We start from the raw sequence: 9,470 nt of genomic DNA, 5'->3' as shown, positions 1-9,470 counted from the left end.
AGGATTTTTCAGCAAATAAAAGATTTGTATAGTGTAAAACAAAGAAGGAAACAAACAAAGCACCATGCAAACAGAGAGTGGCTAAGGAATAGCATTTATCTAGCTGGCCTGGATAATTAATAGACTTAATTCTGAAAAAGCAGAAAGCCAAGGCAGCAAGACACATGGTGATGGGCACTGTGGTATAAGATAGGTGGACAAAAGGCAAATGCTCCTTTGTACATACAAATGCAGAATTTTAAGCATTGTGGGTACTGTTAGGAAGGCCTGTTGGAAATACAGCTAGTAATGTTTCGTGGGACAAATGCTGCTTCCCTGGCCATGGGCATGTGGAAAGATTGAAATGGCTCAACTGGAAAGATTCCACTGCACAGAAAGAAGTCACAAGGGAGTAGTTGCATTTCACTCCTTATGTGCCATGGAGCTGTGCTCTGTTGCAGCTGTAGGAGTTGTAATGGGAGTGCAGGTAGTGTGAGGATGGGATAGTGTATTTTCAGATTACACAGATCCACTAGCTTTAAGCCTCACGTATAAGGCATGTGGGGAAGATTCTCAGCATAGGTACTATAGACAAAGATTGTTTGGTTGAGCTTTGTGGGAAGGTGAAAACCAGTGTTCGACTCTGTTTTGTTGTAAAGTGCACAGTAGAACACACTGTAAACCTATGCGCATCCAGTGCTCTGGGTTTGGGCCTGCACTGCTGTGAAATAAGCACAGACTAGGAGGGCATTCTGGAGGTCAGGATGCTCAAGAATACACCAGGCACCCTGCTTCACCTGTCTCTTAATGGAGCAGATGTGAGGACCTTTTGAAGAACAAAATTTTCCCCACCTTCTTGCTGAATGGAAAAGTGTCTCCTTGGTGTGTGGAGGAAAAGGCTTAGTGTATCACAAAGAACATGCATCCAAATATATAAGGCTTGCAAACATTACAGAGTAATTTTGTTTCACAACGCTAAAGACTTCCTTAATGTGTTATGCCTGAGATTATTTCTCCACTTTTATTGCAGTACAGGCAATTACTGTCACTCTGCAGCAGAGCTGTTATTACAGGTCTAAATACATCACTTCACTGGCTAAGTTAACATGTAGTGTTGTAATGGACATTTTATTTGAAAAAATAATTTGAGTGCAGCCCAAGGTTTAATGAACCATGTGCAAGAACTGTACATTGATTTTCCTATACTGCAGCTACCCAATGCTAAGGATCCTTTAAGCAACATTTTATATTAAAAACCAAAGTTTTAATTAATTAGTAAAGTGATTCTTTCCCCCAGATTAGCACAAGGAGTCTTGTAATCCTCCAGGATTCCTACATCATAATTAGTTTTCTTCAGACTACAGACTAGGGATGTTATTAAAACACCTATGTAGCAATATCTTCCTCTTGCTGCCTTTATTACTTGAGCTGTAGGCCAGGGTTCTTATACTTTTAGTTACCCCTAGCAATAGTGCTTCTAAGGAGAGAGCGAGACAGACAGACAGAGAGGTGTTTTGGGGTTCAGAAACGGAGACAGGAAATACAGGTTTGATTCATGGTCCTACCACAGACGACTTGTGTGATCCTGGGCAAAGCACTTAATCTCTCTGTGCCACAATTCCTTGTCTGTAAAATGGGGCTCTATTACTTCCCTTCTCTGACTATTCGTTCATCTACCTCTTTAAGATTGTCCGCTCTTTGAAGCAGGGTCTCTCTTCTACTATGAGTTTGTACAGTGCCTAGCACAAGGCCATGATCTCAGTTGGAATTATTAGGTGCTATCAGTGTCTTGATACTCTGTCACAGATGATATCTGAAGATGGCAGAGTCCAGCCATTTGCATGTAATTGGGGTTTTCAAAGCACCAGATGCACTTACAGGTCTTTGAGTACCTCAGCTACCATTGACTTCAACTGGACCAGGTTTGAGTCATATATCAAAAGTACCTACCATTTAGAGTGAGATCTCTGTGGTGGGGTCTTTTAGCTGCATTTGCTGGATTTGGTTAATTTGGGCTATGTGCTAGGTGTATAAATCTACAGGAGAGTAACATATCACAAAAGCAAATGATTTCTCCAGGGACCTCTCTCAGACTCAAGCTATGATTGATCTTTCTCTGAATTTTACCATATCCCAGACCCTCGCATTGCAGATTTCTTCCTCAGCTTTCCTAGATAGACTTGAGTAAGCCCAAACTCAGCTGTCTGGCAAATTAATCACATGAAGCCTATTTCAGCTGTGGTTTAGGATTCATAGCCCAGGGTATTATTTTTACTGTTCTGATTTTATGATTCATGCCCAGCATCTGTTTGGTAAATTCTTCTAAGTTCTATGCCTGTTTCTGAGACCATGAAGCTTCTGCAAAACTGGAGCAATTATACGAAATTTTGACATTTTTTCTGTAATATGTAGTGTGGAAATTTTGTCAGAGTCTTTGAAAGCTTGTGAAAAATCACTTCTGCACAAACATACAAACTTGTGAATTTTAAACAAGCTGCTTGAGGGCTAGAAAGGAGTGCGATGTGTGGTGTGCATGTGATTATGGGGAAGTGAAACACTATGTGGTCCAGTGGTTTAACCATAGGTGGTGAGTCAAGAGGTTTGGAGATCCAGTCATACTTTGGTCACTGAGAAATATTACATAGCTTGAACTCATGCAGCATTTGGCACATGTCATTTGTCAGGCACAGATCATTAGTCTCATTTTATTTTACTATTTATCTACCAGTAGCACCTCGAGCCCCCACTTAGGGGTCTGTGCCAATTGAATGAATATGTGCAGTGTTTCCCAATGAGTCACTAGCCTAGCTGATCCTGGCTAGCTCAGGCTGTATACCTTCAGTGGACTGTGAGTTTAGAGGCTGGTTCTGTGCATTTTCCTAGGGAAATTGTCCACACCACGTATTCAGCTACTGTCCTGACTCATTTTTGGTTAACCCTGGTCTTCTGATGCTATTAAAACAGTGCTAGTGAAGAGGGTCTGTTTTGAAGGTGCTTTTCAGTTATACAGCTTCAGCTGGGTTTAAGTGCAATATGAAATTTCTTAAGGTAGGTTAAAGAAAATCATCTAATACCTTCTGGTGTCATTTAAACTGGAATATTATTATTATTATGGTAGTACCTACAAGCCCTAACTAATATCAGTGCCCCATCGTCCTAAGCATCCTATAAACACATAGGAAGAGACAATTCCTGCCCCCACCTTTTACTTTGTTTCTGCAGCAGCCACCTGGGGGGAATTCCAGTCCAGCACTTCAGTGCACCCTGAAATTCACACCCCATAGTCCAATATGCGGGGCAGTATGGACATGCCCTAAGGACTTGAGAAAGGCAGGCCTTCCATGTAAGGTCTAAGTACAGCCTTTGACTGCCACAACAGACTGCATTCTGACTTTAAAAAACCCACCCTACTTGTTGGGCTACCAACTAAATATTAAGGTCCTAAAACTGAGACACTCCTCAAAATGCATTCACAGGAAAATATCTAATGAAGTTTCTTTGCAAATATTCACAAACAAAATGGCACTTTGAATGAAATACCCATGTTTAAAGAAGAAAAGAAATATTGACATTAAAGAATCATAGTGTGCTCTCCTAACTCCCAAATAGACTCAGGGAATAACAAACTGATTTATAACATTGAAATCAGGATGGCTCCAAGCATGAGCATGCCAAGCGCGTGCTTGGGGCGGCAAGCCACGGGGGGCGCTCTGCCGGTCGCCGCAAGGGCAGCAGGCAGGTTGCCTTTGGCGGCTTGCCTGCAGAGGGTCCGCTGGTCCCATGGCTTCGGAGGACCTCCCGCAGGCATGCTGCCGAATCCGCGGGACCGGGAACCTTCTGCAGGCAAGCTGCTGAAGGCAGCCTGCTTGCCATGATTCGGGCAGCAAAATTCCTAGAGCCGCCCCGACTGAAATATAAATTGAGGAATTGTTAAGATTAAGATCTTTGTTAGCTATGTTTTAATGATTTGTAATTATGTACAGTGCAAGAGTACGAATGAGGTAACACTTAGGCCAAGGCTTTGCAGGCATAAGTGAGGTTTTGCTAATTCCTCTTCCATAGCATTGCCAGCCTGCTTAAAATGAAGCTAATGCCAACAGAACCCAAGGTAACATTGTGCTGGAAGTTATGAGATAAAAAACACATAAACCTGTAACAACTTTTTGGCAAGGTGACATAAAATGACACAAACCAGAAACTGCAAAACTCGAAGAAATGCGTAATGTTTGGGTTACTTAAACCCAAAAGATGAATGTGTTAAAAGCCATTTGAATAAACAGGAAGTAATCTGTAATGTAGAAATGTATAAAAGACCCAAGTGAACATGGGCCCAAACTGGAGAAACTCTGGACTAGAAACTGAGGGATTGGACTTAAGGACCCCATGGAGGCATCAAACAAAGCAGTGACTATCCTGGAAGGTGAAACGACTTCCCAATGACTGGAATGTGGTGACTTGGGCTTATTCACCAATTCTGTCTTGTCTGTTGTTAGTTGTCTGGCATAAATGTACGTCCAGCCACTATAAGTGACAATACTTCTGTCTGAAATTCTGTAAATAAAGGCAAAAATTGGTTAAGCCCAAACTGGGTGGAGTTGTGAGTCAGTTTCCCAACTTCTACCCCTGCCCCCGACAATATCAGAGAGCTAAACAAAATGCACCATGCACCAATTTGGAATTAAGTTTAAATTAACTGAGGGTTGAATCCTGCAAGGTTCTCATCAGCTCCTAACAAGTCCTAAGTACCCTCAACTCCCAGCAAAGTCAATGGGAGTTGAAATCACTCAGCATCTCTCAGAGGGCTCACTATGCGTGCAGGACAACACCAAGAATCTGAATGTTGTTGGTTATTTTTAATAAGATACAAACAAAGCCATAAAGCCTTCCTGGATGTAACAAATTTGGAAAAAAAAATGCAGAAGATTGCACAAGATAAAATCCTGACATTTTTAAAAAGCTGCCCTTAAGCTTGTTGTTCAAATGAAATATGCAAATTTGGCTGCAAGGTTTCTCAGAGCTCAAGTTTTTTGGAATAAATATTCAGATTGAACTCAAAAGGTTCTTTAATTCTGCCTTGAGAATAACATATGTAAATAAGGAATGTAAAAGTTTCAAATGCCAGATGACTGCCTTTCAGGGAGCAGGTCCCCAAGCATGGGTGTGCTGGTTAGGACACTTAAAAATCAACATGGGCACATATTGTGCCCATGCTGTGGATTTAAGGAGGTGAAAAATGTATCTTTACAATCTTGCATTACCTGTACTGAGTGAAGCATGTGGGAGTGAGAATTTCCTTCGTGGCCACTATTGTATCTCTTGTACAGATAGGCAGGAAATGCGTGACAAGGGCAAGAGAGGGATGAATCCTTGGTTCTGCTTCCAATGTGCTGAGCTACAGCAGGGAGGGGAGTAATGTGTCTCTGGGACAGGACTGGTGTAGATTATTTTCCCCCCCATCCAAGCAAAGGGAGAACCTGGAACAGACTGTTATACTCTGAGTTCCTGGTTTGCGGTTGGGGTAGAACAACTATATACTTCCCCTTGCTCATGGCTTATGGCAAAGCCCCATTCTAGCTCTCTCAAATCCTTCTCCTATTAAGATCTTGTCTACATTGGACATCAGAGTGTGGCAAGCCAGGGTGTGAATCTACAGCACACTAGCTTGCTGCACAGTAATATCTGATGTAGACATGGCTACAGTGCACTAAAAGTTCCCTAGTGCACTCACATACCTCACAATTTGTTACTCTGAATTTCTTGTTCAAATGAGTTGAATTCTTTAGAGCTTCACCATCTTCTCTTTGTTTTTTACTTTACTTTCTTATCTTCGTAGTGACGACAATGACTGAATGAAATCTACTGAATACAAATAATCTGTTCCAAAAGGCATGATTCAAAAGAAGATTCAAATAAATTGCTGTTTGATTGCATTTAGTAGTAACAATAAATACCTATGTAACAGAAAGCAGCAGAGAATCCTGTGGCACCTTATAGACTAACAGACATTTTGGAGCATGAGCTTTCGCGGGTGAATACATGCATCTGACGAAGTGGGTATTCACCCACGAAAGCTCATGCTCCAAAACGTCTGTTAGTCTATACAGTGCCACAGGATTCTCTGCTGCTTTTACAGATCCAGACTAACACGGCTACCCCTCTGACACTATGTAACAGAAAGGCATCCTCTTATGGAGAAAAAATTACAGCAATATTCTACAGTAACCATCCAAACCAAACCACTGACAGAACAAGGAGTAATGGTCTCAAGTTGCAGTGGGAGAGGTTTAGGTTGGATTTTAGGAAAAACTTTTTCACTAGGAGGGTGGTGAAGCACTGGAATGGGTTACCTAGGGAGGTGGTGGAATCTCCATCCTTAGAGGTTTTAAAGGTCAAGCTTGATAAAGCCCTGGGTGAGATAATCTAATTGGGGATTGGTTCTGCTTTGAGCAGGGGGTTGGACTAGATGACCTCCTGAGTTCCCTTCCAACCCTGATATTCTATGATTCTTTATAGGCACTACTGTAAGTGACAGTATTTCAGACTATTGTAGAATGTCACAATATTTTAAAAAGCAATTCTAGCTGTAAGCCAGACATCATTTATAGCTTGTAAATTACGGCAGTATTAAGAGGACAGAAGTCAGAGTAACTGCAGTAGATGCTTAAAAAAAGTATTGTCCTTGGCATAAAACACTTGCCACAAACAATATGGTGTCTCTTTCAAACAAAAATGGAATGTCTAGTCACCTTAGTTGCCTGCATTTTGAAAGATGTCTATTTCCGACTTAGTCTGATGTGGGTAGTCCTGTGTGGATTCTTGAAGTAATGATTGCACTAAATTTTCAAGGTTGTGTCAAGTCTTCCATTGTAAACCAATGGGGAGTCGTAGGTTTTAAATCAGGCCCTTATTGCTCAAAAATTCCTTCAAAGCTCAAACCTCGCATCCAATGGCTCAAACTCAGCCATTTCAGAGAATTTGTTTCTAATATTGTAATAGTCATTTAATTTCTTTTTAATTTTTAAAAACACATTAATTGCTTTCTGATTCACCCCAATGCAAGTGACCTCTATGAAATGAAATGTGTTCCATAATAATAAATAATTAATAAAAAAAAGTAATTTGACAAGTAAAAATTGAGAACATTTTTTAATTTACAGTGGCAGCATGGGGGAAATGGCCCCTAAGTCGCAACATCTTACTATTCACAAAACCAATTATATAAAATCAGTCAGACATAAGATAGAAAAACTCATTACACTACCAGACAGGTCTTTAATAATAGCAACATGTCTATATAAAAATGTGATCAATCTATGTCTAGAATGTCAGAGCAGAAAATTCAAAGATCTTTATCTGCTAATGCGACTTTTGGAACAACTAGGATAATAACTACAGTCGTGAAGCATGGATCAGAAGAACTGGAGTGAATTCTGAAAGCAAGTTGATGCTTTGACACACCAAGTCTGATAAATGAATATTATAGTAACATGGTTCACACTGCAAATCTCATCTCTCCTCCCAGGCATTTTGGTCCTGATCCAGCTCCCACTGAAGTCAGCTGAAGTCTTTACATTGAGTTCAACGATGACTGGATCATGCCGCTGGCAAATATGGTGTCAGAAGGATTAGGGCATTTTATCTGGGATAGGGGTATTTGTTCTGGATCCTATTTCTTTGTGGAAGACTGAGAGCACTCTATTATGTTACAATATGATATTTATATGAAATGATATTTATATGAAAATTTTATGAGTGTCAGTTTGAATTGTGTGATAACAATAGCGTAGGGCAGTTGCCTATTGTTTGAACAATTAACATTTATCTTTACACATCAAAATAAACACAGTAACTAATTAAATGGGAGCCCTATGATGGTTTTGGAGCTATCGGTAATATTTTAATAATACTGTATCTTGACTTGGTTATTGTGATGTTTACTGTATGCATGTATTGAGTTAATTCAATAGCATGGCTATCAGGAAATGCTCCCAGGAAGTGGCAGTCAGATTCTAATGTACAATTCTCAGCAAACACTTGAGGAATAATGTAAGCACTGTTTACTTTGATGCCCAGCTTGGTTTGCTGCTGGGCCTGTCAGACAGGTTTCTCCAAGAATTACTCAGTCCCTGTTGGGAGGTTGGGGAATCAAAGAATCCAGAAGGGTTTTAAGAGACATACACTCCTGCAAGGACAGAAACAATTTTTCTGAGGTGGAGAACCCAGAGTTGGCTACAAGAGGCCTGGGGAAAGTTAGAACTGCTGGGGTCCCCTTTAAGAGCATGGTTAGATTCTAGGTAAGATAGACCCATGTAGACTTTTTTGTTTTTAAACCATTTTTCTCATATGCCTTATTCTTACTGTTAAGATTAAACAATACTTTGTTTTAAGAAAGCAGTTCTGGATCATTGTAATCCACTGATCACAGCCTTCCAAAAGGAAGAACCATAAGTACTGAGCCCAGATAGATCTGCTGGGGGTAAGCATGGCTGATCCACAGGGTACAGTAGACTAAGAGTTGGTCTAAGAGTGACACAATCATGTGATTCCACCCCAGGAAAGGTATAAGGGTGTGCAGTCAGGAAAGCGCAACCAGGGGTAGGAGGTGCAGCTTGACCTGTAACTTTGACACACCCCTTTCCCTTTACCTCAATTAATAATCTTTCCGGCATGGACAGGTCTAATAATCTCCTTCTGGTGATACACAAAGTTCAAGTGTTCATGCTGATTCTTTCAGATCTGTCAGCAGCGATTAATACCAGGCTGGGGTTGAATTGATCCATGGCAACTCTGGTGATGCTGGGGGAGTGCAAAAGTGGCATAAAGACACTTTTGCTTTGCATCACTTCTCCTGCACTGGGCAGAGCTTGGCCATATTTGAGGACTTGGACATACAATTTGCTTTCTTTGCATGTATTAGCAGATACAAGTCTTGAATATTATTAAAATTGGTTGCAATTTATTCATAACAGGACAAAGAAATCTCTACAGAATATGAAAAGGTATTATCGGCATGAAGATAAACTTTCAGTTTCCAGCTACAGTTTATTGCTCACAGATATGAAAGATATGAAATATAAAATACATGAAAAATATTATTGGGCCTAAAATACACCTCGTGGGATTCCCAGAGTAATAATATTTAGTGGCAAGTATCAGAGGGGAAGCCATGTTTGTCTGGATCTGTAAAAAGCAACAAAGAATCCTGTGGCACCTTGTAGACTAACAGATGTATTGGAGCATAAGCTTTCGTGGGTGAATACTCACTTTGTCAGATACATGACATGCGTCTGATGAAGTGGATATTTACCCATGAAAGCTTATGCTCCAATACATCTGTTAGTCTATAAGGTGCCACAGGACTTTCTGTTAATATTTAGCGGGGAAATCAAGATTGATTTCTCTGTGCTATTAATAGTCTAATATGTTTTAGACATTAATATGGAAAAAGTGCTCCTCCACTGTAATTACTTTTGATTATGTTAGATCAAATC

This window comes from Chelonoidis abingdonii, chromosome 15, assembly GCF_003597395.2.
Source record: "Chelonoidis abingdonii isolate Lonesome George chromosome 15, CheloAbing_2.0, whole genome shotgun sequence".
Lineage (NCBI taxonomy): Eukaryota > Metazoa > Chordata > Testudines > Testudinidae > Chelonoidis > Chelonoidis abingdonii.
The sequence above is the reverse complement of the archived record's forward strand: the minus strand, read 5'-3'. Positions refer to the sequence as shown.